This window comes from Sminthopsis crassicaudata, chromosome 1 (genome assembly GCF_048593235.1).
Source record: "Sminthopsis crassicaudata isolate SCR6 chromosome 1, ASM4859323v1, whole genome shotgun sequence".
NCBI classification, from domain to species: domain Eukaryota; kingdom Metazoa; phylum Chordata; class Mammalia; order Dasyuromorphia; family Dasyuridae; genus Sminthopsis; species Sminthopsis crassicaudata.
In genome coordinates this window covers 289373483-289386541 of record NC_133617.1, presented here as the reverse complement: position 1 = coordinate 289386541, position 13059 = coordinate 289373483, and the positions used below count along the sequence as shown (strand labels likewise).

Genomic DNA, 13059 nt, shown 5'->3' with positions numbered 1-13059 from the left:
AGTCCCAGGCAAAAATTTAAAGTGGGATTTGCCATTGCTGTATTTTCCTAGCACCTAATTCAGTCTTTCTAGAAGACAGAAACAGAGAAACAGAGTATTGAAATGACATTGAAAAAGGGAGAATTTTGTAGAAAAGAAGGACATAATTTTCTGTCAGGAACAATGATTTTCTACAATCCAGGATTCTTTGAAATCTTCCGTTTGAAGGAGGGAAAGGGGACCACATATGAAAAAATGTTTGTGGCAGCCCTTTTTGTGGTGGCAAGAAACTGGAAACTGAATGGATGCCCATCAGTTAGAGAATGGATGAATAAATTATGGTATATAAATGTTATGGAATATTATTTTTCTGTAAGAACTGATCAGTAGGATGATTTCAAAGTGGCCTGGATGGACTTACATGAACTAATGATAAGTGAAATGAATAGAACCAGGAGATATGTATATAGTAACAGCAAGGTTATACAATGATCACTTCTGATGGATATGGCTCTCTTCAAAATTGACACAATTCTGATCAATTCCAATGACCTTGAGATGAAGAGAGACATCTACACACAGAGAGAGGACTATGGGAGCTGGGTTTGGTTCACAACATAGCGTTTTCACTCTTTTTGTTGTTATTTGCTTGAATTTTATTTTCTTTCTCATTTTTTCCTGTTTGATTTGATTTTTCTTGTGCAACAAGATAATTGTATAAATATATATTCATATATTGGATTTAACATATATTTCTACCAGGTTTAGCATATATTGGATTACTTGATATCTAGGGGATGGGATAGAAGAAAGGAGGAGAAATTGGAACACAAAGTTTTACAAGGGTTAATATGTTAAAAATGTATCCATGTATATATTTTGAAAATCAAAAGCTTTAATAAAAAAAGAAATCATCCTTTTGAAAGCAGAGAATAGGATGTATAGTTTCTTTCCCCTGATTTCTCTTTATTCCATTTCTCAGAAAAATTGATTACATGAAATTGACACATTACTTATAATAATAATAATGCTATAAGCCATGGTCAGAGATGATACTTAAAATTTCCATTGCAATAAGTAAGCAGTAAAAATCAGAAGAGACTAGCTAGAACTATGGCAATCTGGAACAATGTCATCTAAAATAATAATTGTACTGGTTTTTTTCCCTTCCATCACTCTTCTGAACACCTGTAGTAAGAACTTCATTTGTCCCTTTCTTATGATATTCACTGCATCTTATTTTATAATACTTGTAAACATGGAGCATTTCATGTAGTAGAATTTCAAAGATGTCTTTCTATTACACATATTCTCTCTTCTACTAGAGTACAAGCTCTTTGAGGAAAGTGATGTGCTAAAAGTAATTTTATAGCTCTCAAACTGTACACTCCACCAGGCATATAATGGGCATCTATTTAACATTTGTTCATTTATTCTTTTAATTCTGCTTATTTCACTCAGCATCAGTTCTCCATGTTTGTTTGAAATCTTTTTCCTCATTTCTTACAGTATAATAAAATTCCATCATATTCAAAGCCAGCTTATTCATCCATTCCTCAATTGGTGGGCATTGCTTTTGTTTCTATGAAAGTACCAAAATAGAGTTCTTGAAAAGAGCTACTATAAATCGTTTGATACATTGAGGGCCTTTCCCTTTTTCATTGTTATTGTTTGGATATTGGCTAAATGAAAATATAGCTATATAAGAGGGCATCCAATGTTAATTAATTTCTAATGCATAATTACAAATTGCTTTCCAGAATGATTGTACCCATTTTCAAGCTCACCATTTTTTATTTTTTTTTTTTTTGCCTATTGTACCTATTTTACCATAGTGCCTCTAAAATTTTTAACTTCCTTTTTTGTTATCTTTGCCAATATGAGGTGGAATCTCAGAACTGCTTTATATTATTAGCAACTTAAAGCATTTTTTCATATAGTTCCACATAGCCTGAGTCACTATATTGGAAAACTACCTGTTCATAGCTTTAGATCATTTATTACTTGGGAAATGACTTTTATTCTTAAAAATTTGAATCAGTGCCTTATGTGCCTTGGATATCAGACCTTTATCAAAGAATCTTAGTATAAGGATATTTTCCCCTATTTTTATGTTTTTAATTTTAGCTTTAATGGATTTCTTCAAAAGCTTTTAACTTTATATATAACAAAAGAGAATAATTTTGAAGACTTTAACAAACTAATAAAGAATGAAATGAGCAGAATCAAGATGACAATTTACATAACAACTATATGGTAAAAAAAAAAGTTTTAAAAGCTTTAAGAACTATGAAGCAGTAATTTATGCATGAATGACAGGATTTTTTAGCCAGTAAACAGACTTAAATAAAATGATTCAAGAAAAACTTTTAGATTGGTTATACAAATTGCCAAATGAAATTCATTAAAGGGCTTATTTATTAACATGCTATTTGATTTGCTTATAAACCTGTGTTTTACTAATGTGAAAGTTGTGTCAATATTCATATACTTTGCCATTTATTGCTGGTATATACTTTTACGACTGATATTTAAGTATCTATTCATGCTCTTTATGTTACTCTAATGTATAGTATGCATACACTATTATAACAACTGTATATACAATGTTACTGCATGTAACCTTATACATCTGGCTAGAGTATACAATTCTATTAGATCTAACCATTTATTTGGAGGTACTCATGATCCTTAGGCCATTAGCAAAGCTAGATGTAAATTCTCTTGGAAGAATGTTACTTGTTTTGAAAAATGTATCACATGGATTTTACTGAGTTTCAGCACTCAAAAGAGAATCTTTGTGTCTTCCCTTTGTAACTAGCGAGAAATCAAGAATTTAGGACTTATGTCTGTAAATGATGGACAGACTCATTCAGAAGACAAATCACATTAAGTAAAAACAAATAACAAGAGCTAAAGTATAAAGACATATAATCACATAAATTAAAGGATAACAAAATATTAATAATCTACTTCTTTATGAAGTGCATGAAGTTCTCTCTGATGTAATTGCTAGGCCCTACTATTACTTCTGAGGCAATTGTGGACTAGTCCTGGAAACTGAGAGCCTGAGAGTACAACTGAGAGACTAAGTCAATAGAGATGTCATAGTCAGCAGTGAATAGTGTAAAAACTACACAAGGGAAGAAAGTCATTAAAACCCTTCAGTATCAAAGATATGGGCTTTCTTCACTATAAATTCTCTATGTGTGTGTCTCACTACTGTTTGTACATCTCACTGATATTACATAAATCTGTAATTAGGAGAAGATTTTTTAGTTATTATTATTGTTATTATGATGATTATGCCATTTTGATAAATTACTTTGCTTTTGTAACTTATGCATAATGTGCATAGATGCTCATATTAACTCTCTGGACTAGGTCATTAACACAAATTTATCTTCACACTGGAAGAGGTATATCTAAAGTAGGATTTTCACGTTTAGAAAATACTCAAACTCGAGGGCGGAGCCAAGATGGCGGAGAAGAAACACACGACTCAGTGAACGTCCTCACTCCCTCACAACCAATTAGATAAATTAAGTCTCAAAATTAGCTCAGGACTGATAGATACCACAAGGACTGGAAGCACGACTTACCAGCTGAAGAGAATCTGGAGTTTCAACAGGAAAGGTCAGTTCTCAGGGGAGGAATAAGAAAGACCAGCACAGACGGTGGGGTAGGGGCACACTGCGCCCATTGCGCTGGGAAGGGCTCTGGGATCAGAGAAGCCACTGAGGTAAAGGAATCTGGCACAGGCTGTTAGCTCTTCTCTGATAATTATTTAGCAGTTCAGAAGAGAAAGCCAAAATATTTTAAAACTCAGATTAGATTTTCCCCGGACCCTGGGGGTGACTCAGGCACAGATCTCGGCACCAGGGGGTGTGGCCTCAGCTACCTCCTGAGAATAGTTAAGAGACTGACAAGTGGGTGGATACGGCCCAAGGCAACACACACTGCCTAGCTTAGCTGGAGGGAGTGGAACTCAGCTCCAGGAAGTCCCAGAGAAGCGGAACCTTTGAACTAGGGACCGCGGTTTCTGGCAGACACTTCCAGTTTGAGCACAGGGGCTTTTCACGTCACCTGCTGCAGACATCCACGCCCCACTGCTGTCTTTACTATTCTACGCCCTTGAAGCACAGCAGTGCTAATCACCTCTGAGGCACTTCCAGGGAGGGGGTGGGGAACTCTCTCCCAGAGCTCTCTCTTAGCTCGGGCCCAGGAGCCGCTGCATCCATCCGGTCTGGGAGGAAGCTGGTAAAGAAGTAAATAATTTCCTACCCCAGAGACAGACCCCAAAAGATTTTTTTTAAGTATGAGCAAAAAAGCTAGAAAAACCATAGATTCCTTCTATACAGAGAAAGAGCGGGTGTCCAACCCCGAGGAAGTTGACAGCAGAGAATCAGATAACAACCTAAAGGGGAACGATTCCTGCCCCCCATCACATAACTCTCTCCTAGAAGAAGCTCTTAAAAAATTGAGGGAGATCGAAGAAAAATGGGGAAAAGAAAGGGAAGTTATGATAGAGAATAACAACGTCCTGAAATTGGAGTTGGAAAAAATAAAGAATTCACAGGAGATGCAGGGAAACAAAATTAGTGAATTAGAAAAGGTTAAAAAAACACAGGAAAGTAGGATTTCTGAATTGGAAAAGATAAAAAAGTCTCAAGAAAATAGAATTTCTGAATTGGAAAAAGAAAATAATTCTCAAAAAAAAAAAATTAGGGAAATGGAAAAAAACTCAATAGAGCAAAATAATTCATTTAAAAACGAAATTGGGCATTTACAAAAAGAACTAAAAACTGTGAAAGAAGAAAATAACTCCTTAAAAGTCAGGATGGAACAAATAGAAATGAATGATTCACAGAGAACCCAAGAATCAGTCAAACAAAACAAAAAAAAAATGAGAAGCTGGAGAACAACGTCAAATACTTACTGGGAAAATCTATAGACCTGGAAAATAGATCTAGGAGAGATAATCTGCGGATTATTGGACTTCCAGAAAACTATGACCAAAAAAAGAGCCTAGATTCTATTTTACAGGAAATTATCAAAGAGAACTGTCCAGAGATAATAGAAACAGAAGGGAAAGTAGATGTGGAAAGAATTCATCGAACTCCTTCTGAAATAGACCCTAAAAAAAGAACACCACGGAATATTGTGGCTAAGCTGCAGAATTACCACACAAAGGAGAAAATCCTGCAAGCAGCTAGAAAAAAACAATTTAAATACCAAGGTGCCACAATAAGGGTCACCCAAGATCTGGCTGCCTCCACATTAAAAGATAGAAGGGCCTGGAACCTGATATTCTGAAAGGCAAAAGATCAAGGACTGCAACCAAGAATGAACTACCCAGCTAAGTTTAGCATCTTTTTCCATGGAAGAAGATGGTCATTCAATGAAACAGAGGAATTCTATATGTTTCTAAGAAAAAAACCAGACTTAAACAAAAAATTTGATCTACATCCACAAGACTGAAGAGAAACAGAAAAAGGTACACAGAACCCTTGAGAACTGTAACTCTGTTGTGGGTATATAAAAAATACTCAAGGATAATTTGATTTTACTGATATAAAAGAAAAAAAGGGGGGCGTGGTAAAGGGAAGGCGGTCGGTTCAGAAAAAGGGGAAGGAGTGATAAAAAGAGGGAAACTACATCCCAGGAAGAGACATAGAAAATACACCATATCTGAGGGAACTTAGTGAGGGGGAGAATCATTGTGTGAATCTTACTCTCATCAGAAGAGGCTCAAAGAGTAAATAATTAACATATTTGTTTTTCAGAGAATTTTCTCTCACCTCATTAAAAGGGGGGAGAGGAAAAGGGGAAAGGAAAAGGAGAATAAGTGAAGGGACTTGGAGGGAGGGGGGAGGGATCCTAAAAAAAAAAAAAAAAAAAAGAGGGAGGGTTGCGCGTCACAAGGGGGGTCTGTAAATTAAATATCGGGGAGGGGGATCAGGGGGGTCAAGGGAAAAAAGTCTAATCTGGGGATAATACGATGGCAGGAAATACAGAATTAGTAATTTTAACTGTAAATGTAAATGGGATGAACGATCCCATCAAACGGAGACGGATAGCAGATTGGATCAAAAAGCAGAACCCTACAATTTGTTGTCTACAGGAAACACACTTAAAGCAGGGAGATACATACAGAGTAAAGGTAAAAGGTTGGAACAGAGCCTATTATGCTTCAGGTAAAGCCAAAAAAGCAGGGGTAGCTATCCTTATCTCAGATCAAGCAAAAGCAGAAGTAGATCTCGTTAAAAAAGATAAGGAAGGAAACTATATCCTGCTGAAAGGTAGCATAAATAATGAAGCCATATCAATACTAAACATATATGCACCAAGTGGTATAGCATCTAACTTTCTAAAGGAAAAGTTAAGAGAACTGCAAGAAGAAATAGACAGTAAAACTATAATAGTGGGAGATCTCAACCTTGCACTCTCAGATTTAGACAAATCAAACCACAAAACAAACAAGAAAGAAATTAAAAAAGTAAATAGAACATTAGAAAAACTAGGTATGATAGACCTTTGGAGAAAACTGAATGGCAATAGGAAGGAATATACTTTCTTCTCAGCAGTTCATGGATCCTATACAAAAATTGACCATATATTAGGACATAAAGATCTCAAAATTAAATGTAGGAAGGCAGAAATAATAAATGCCTTCTTCTCAGATCACAATGCAATAAAAGCTACATTCAGTAAAAAGTTAGGGGTAAATAGACCAAAAAGTAATTGGAAACTGAATAATCTCATCTTAAAGAATGACTGGGTGAAAGAGCAAATTATAGAAACAATTAACAATTTCACCCAAGATAATGATAATGATGAGACATCATATCAAAATCTTTGGGATGCAGCTAAAGCAGTAATAAGGGGAAATTTTATATCTTTAGAGGCTTATTTGAAGAAAATTGAGAAAGAGAAGATTAACGAATTGGGCTTACAACTTAAAAGGCTAGAAAAAGACCAAATTATAAACCCCCAACCAAAAATTAAACTCGAAATACAAAAATTAAAAGGAGAAATCAATAAAATTGAAAGTAAAAAACTATTGAATTAATAAATAAAACCAAGAGTTAGTTTTATGAAAAAGCCAATAAAATAGATAAACCTTTGGTAAATTTGATCAAAAAAAAGAAAGAGGAAAATCAAATTGATAGTCTTACAAATGAAAAGGGGGATCTTTCCACCAATGAAGAGGAAATTAGAGAAATAATAAGGAGTTACTTTGCCCAACTTTATGCCAATAAATTTGATAACTTAAGTGAAATGGATGACTTTCTCCAAAAATATAGGCTCCCTAGATTAACAGAGGAGGAGATAAATTGCTTAAATAGTCCCATTTCAGAAAAAGAAATAGAACAAGCTATTAATCAACTCCCCAGGAAAAAATCCCCAGGGCCAGATGGATTCACATGTGAATTCTACCAAACATTTAAAGAACAATTAGCCCCAATGTTATATAAATTATTTGAAAAAATAGGGGATGAAGGAGTCCTACCAAACTCCTTTTATGACACAGACATGGTACTGATACCTAAACCTGGTAGATCGAAAACTGAGAAAGAAAATTATAGACCAATCTCCTTAATGAATATTGATGCTAAAATCTTAAATAAGATATTAGCAAAAAGACTTCAGAAAATCATCTCCAAGATAATACACTATGATCAAGTAGGATTTATACCAGGAATGCAGGGCTGGTTTAATATTAGGAAAACTATTAATATAATTGACCATATTAATAATCAAATTAATAAGAACCATATGATCATCTCAATAGATGCAGAAAAAGCATTTGACAAAATCCAACATCCATTCCTACTAAAAACTCTTGAGAGTATAGGAATAAATGGATTATTCCTTAGAATAATCAGGAGTATATATTTAAGACCGTCAGTAAGCATAATATGCAATAGAAATAAACTGCAACCTTTCCCAGTAAGATCAGGAGTGAAACAAGGTTGCCCACTATCACCATTACTATTCAATATAGTACTAGAAACGCTAGCCTCAGCAATAAGAGCCGAGAAAGAGATTCAAGGAATTAGAGTAGGAAATGAGGAAATCAAACTATCACTTTTTGCAGATGACATGATGGTATACTTAGAGAACCCCAAAGACTCTGCTAAAAAGCTACTAGAAATAATTCAAAATTTCAGCAAAGTGGCAGGATACAAAATAAATCCACATAAATCCTCGGCATTTTTATATATCACTAACAAAATGCAACAGCAAGAGATACAAAGAGAAATTCCATTCCAAACAAATGTTGAGAGTATAAAATATTTGGGAATCCATCTACCAAAGAAAAGTCAGGAATTATATGAGAAAAATTACAAAACACTTGCCACAAAAATAAAATCAGATTTAAATAATTGGAAAGACATTCAGTGCTCTTGGATAGGCCGAGCGAATATAATAAAGATGACAATACTCCCCAAACTAATCTATTTATTTAGTGCTATACCAATCAGACTCCCAAGAAACTATTTTAATGACCTAGAAAAAATAACAACAAAATTCATATGGAAGAATAAAAGGTCAAGAATTGCAAGGGAACTAATGAAAAAAAACTCAGAGGAAGGTGGTCTAAGTGTACCTGATCTAAAGCTATATTATATAGCAGCAGTCACCAAAACCATTTGGTATTGGCTACGAAATAGACCGGTAGATCAGTGGAACAGATTAGATACAAAGGACAAAAAAGGGTACATCTATAGCAATCTAATCTTTGACAAACCCAAAGATTCCAACATTAGGGATAAAAATTCATTATTCGGAAAAAACTGTTGGGAAAACTGGAAATTAGTATGGCAGAAATTAGATATGGATCCACACTTAACACCATATACCAAGATAAGATCAAAATGGGTCCATGATTTAGGCATAAAGAGGGAGATAATAAATAGATTAGAGGAACAGAGGATAATCTACCTCTCAGACTTGTGGAGGAGGAAGGAATTTATGACCAGAGGAGAACTAGAGATCATTATTGATCACAAAATAGAAGATTTTGATTACATCAAACTAAAAAGTTTCTGTACAAATAATACTAATGCAAACAAGATTAGAAGGGAAGTAACAAATTGGGAAAATATTTTTAAAAACAAAGGTTCTGACAAAGGTCTCATTTCCAAAATATATAGAGAACTGACCCTAATTTATAAGAAACCGAACCATTCTCCAATTGATAAATGGTCAAAGGATATGAACAGACAATTCTCAGAGGAAGAAATTGAAACTATATCCACTCACATGAAAGAGTGTTCCAAATCACTACTGATCAGAGAAATGCAAATTAAGACCACTCTGAGATACCACTACACACCTGTCAGATTGGCTAAGATGACAGGAACAAATAATGACAAATGTTGGAGGGGATGTGGGGAAACTGGGACACTAATACATTGCTGGTGGAGTTGTGAAAGAATCCAGCCATTCTGGAGAGCAATCTGGAATTATGCCCAAAAAGTTATCAAACTGTGCATACCCTTTGACCCAGCAGCGCTACTACTGGGATTATATCCCAAAGAAATACTAAAGAGCGGAAAGAGACATATATGTGCCAAAATGTTTGTGGCAGCTCTTTTTGTTGTAGCTAGAAACTGGAGGATGAATGGATGTCCATCAGTTGGAGAATGGTTGGGTAAATTGTGGTATATGAAGGTTATGGAATATTATTGCTCGGTAAGAAATGACCAGCAGGAGGAATATAGAGAGGCCTGGAGAGACTTAAATCAACTGATGCTGAGTGAAATGAGCAGAACCAGAAGATCACTGTACACTTCAACAACAATACTGTATGAGGATGTATTCTGATGGAAGTGGAAATCTTCAACATAAAGAAGATCCAACTCACTTCCAGTTGATCAATGATGGACAGAGGTAGCTGCACCCAGAGAAGAAACACTGGGAAATGAATGTAAATTGTTAGCACTAATATCTATCTGCCCAGGTTACATGTACCTTCGGAACCTAATGCTTATTGTGCAACAAGAAAATGGTATTTACACACATGTATTGTATCTAGGTTATATTGTAACACATGTAAAATGTATGGGATTGCCTGTCATCGGGGGGAGGGAGTAGAGGGAGGGGGGGATAATTTGGAAAAAATGAATACAAGGGATAATATTATAAAATATATATATATATATATATATAATAAAAAAAAAAAAAAGAAAATACTCAAACTCTCCCAAACATCCAGAGACAATCCTACTGTGAGAGAAATACATTTCCTTATTCAACAATATAATTCTCAAATATTCACTAATGCGTTTTCATTTATGTAATCCCAGCTATGAACATGGTGATACATTAGATATAACCATGCAGTTAATAATAAGGAAAATCAATAATTATATCACAGATACTTATATAAGGTAAATATAAGAAAAATACAAGTAATTCTGTATACTAACATGGATCACATTCCACCAATGCACATAAGAGTATATACATACTTAGAGAAACCTCACAGAGAAGCACATGAATGAGGTTCAGAATTGATAAATCATAGCTCTGGAACATTTTTGTGTTAACTAGAAGTTTCCACAACTAAACTGAGTTAATCCATAAAGTATTTAACTAAAACATCATAGGATGGGATGTTTCATCTAATACAGTCAATATACTGAGAAATTACTCTGATTCTCTACTTCAAAGCTATTCCTCCTATTGAGTGAGCTGGGCATACTCAATAGCAACTATAGCATGCATCACTTCCAATTTATGTTTAGCTGATGCTTTCAGCTGAATAGTGCTATACTCTTCTAGGGAAAGATAATTACTTTTATCCTGAGGTTGACAAAAACCTCTCAAATTTGCTCCTTTGCATAATTCTCTCTCTCTAATTCTTAGGAATAACAGGTGACAATACAAAGAAAACAGCTTCCAGTTTTCAGTTCTCTTCACAGAAAAAAATTTTATCAAGAGTATAAATATTCTCTCTATTTTTTCTTCCTCCCAGAAACAAGTAGGAGGAGTAGAGAGTATGGCAGGCCCACATTGTGCATTCATTCTATCCAGTAACAAGTGACAATACATGTAATTTTCCCTTTAACACACTGAAAGCTATGCTTTCATCTCTCATCACTTTATGAGTTCTAATTCTGAGTCCTCTTTGCAAATGATTCCCCACATTTAGGTTGTAGCTAGTAAATTCTTTTCTTGAAGTAGAACCAAGATGGTGGAGGAAGGGCAGGAACTCACCTGAATCATTTCAAATTGTTCTCCAAACAACTTTAAAATAATGCCTCAAATGAAAATCTAGAATGAAGGACTGTAATGAAGTACATTTTAGGTCATGCTCTAATAAGACAACAGTGGGCCTTGGAAGAGGCTGCATCAGAGGCAGAAGCAGTTCTCAGTATATTGATTATAAGGGGATCAGCCAAGTAGTCAATGAGAGATGACAAGGAAATCTTTGTTAGCACTAGGTGCAGAACCTCATTGCATTGGTTATACTTGGTTCCAGGTCATAAACCCACGGCAAAGGGAAAGATTAGCAGTCATGCATGCAAACTGTATTTGCAGTAATAGGTGAGCATATATTCTTGTTCCAAGATAGACAAGAGTGCTTGTGGTTGTTCACAAAAGAACAACATTCTCTGGTCTCAGGTTTTTACCATTTGCAGGGGCAAGAGAGCCATTTCCAGAGACAAAAGAAACAATAAACTTGACCACAGTTCCAGCACAGAGAAGAGTTCTCATAGTCACTTACAGATCAGAATACAAGTCAGAAGAGTATTGACTACACCTCTCCTTAGATTCTACAACCTTGTAAGAAATGAAAATTTACAAATACCCAGAAGTAGCTCTGAAACAGCAGCATGAAAAACCTGAAATTTGGTATAGCCCAACTTCAGTATAAAATTAATAGTTAATAATTATACTGTAAAAAGGAGCAAATAACAAAAAAGAGCCTGACCATAAAAATCACTAAAGTAACAAAGAATATAAAGACACAAACTCAGATGAAGGTAACAAAATTAAAACAGCTACATGCAAAGCCTCAAAGAATAAAATGCTAACTAGACAAAAGCCACCCTCCCCCTCAAAAAAAGGAATTCTTAGAAATGCTTAAAATTATTTTAAAAATCATATTAAAAAGCAAAGGAAAAATTGGGAAAATAAGTATGACACAAAAAAGAATTATGAAAAGGGAGTCAACAGACAAATATGATGGTGATATCTAAATCAGGAAGAATGAAAATAGAGAATAAAACTAGAAACCAATTTCCCTAATGAATATTGATACAATGGTTGTTACCCCTCATTCTTGACATCACTATGTATGAGTAAAGTTACAGTCTGTTCAACTGTGGGTGGTCAGACCAATACAAGCTTAGAATGCTCTAACATGCCAGACACAAATAATCCATATGAACATTTGGGATAGATTCTCTAAATCTGCAAATTTCACCAGTTATAGCAAATGAATTTTTCAATACTGTTGATAAATTCACTTACCTTGGTAGTATATTTTTTCCAGAGATTTACACACTGATAATGAGGTGACCATATTTTGCCAGACTTAGTTCAGTGTTTTGGAAACTCAAAAAGAAAACATGGGAGAGAAGTATTAGACTGACTACCAAACTGAAGTTCTATACATCTATTGAGCTTGACTTCATTGTTGTATACCTATGAAACTTGGACCATATACCAGTACCATGCCAGGATACTGAATTATTACAAAAAAATTTTAATAATGGAAAGGAGGTTATACCAAACCAAATATGACTAAGTGAAATTTATGCTAAGAATGTACAGCTGAAAATATATAGAGAATATATAGAGAACTGACCCTAATTTATAGGAAACCAAACCATTCTCCAATTGATAAATGGTCAAGGGATATGAACAGACAATTCTCAGATGAAGAAATTGAAACTATTTCCACTCATATGAAAGAGTGTTCCAAATCACTACTGATCAGAGAAATGCAAATTAAGACAACTCTGAGATACCACTACACACCTGCCAGATTGGCTAAGATGACAGGAATAAATAATGATGAATGTTGGAGGGGATGTGGGAAAACTGGGACACTGATATATT

The 13059-nt window shown here is 34.7% G+C and overlaps 1 long non-coding RNA gene across 3 annotated transcripts in view; it reads right to left on the bottom strand.

Moving 5' to 3' along the window:
* LOC141549409 (uncharacterized) overlaps positions 1-13059 on the bottom strand; it is a 96897-nt gene that overhangs the window by 22293 nt on the left and 61545 nt on the right. Inside the window, exon 3 of one of the 3 annotated variants that reach the window (XR_012484349.1) lies at positions 12469-12552. The exons of the other annotated variants lie outside the window; for them this stretch is intronic. This is a non-coding gene — a long non-coding RNA (uncharacterized LOC141549409). The remainder of the gene's footprint in view (positions 1-12468; positions 12553-13059) is intronic. 3 annotated transcript variants of the gene reach the window in all.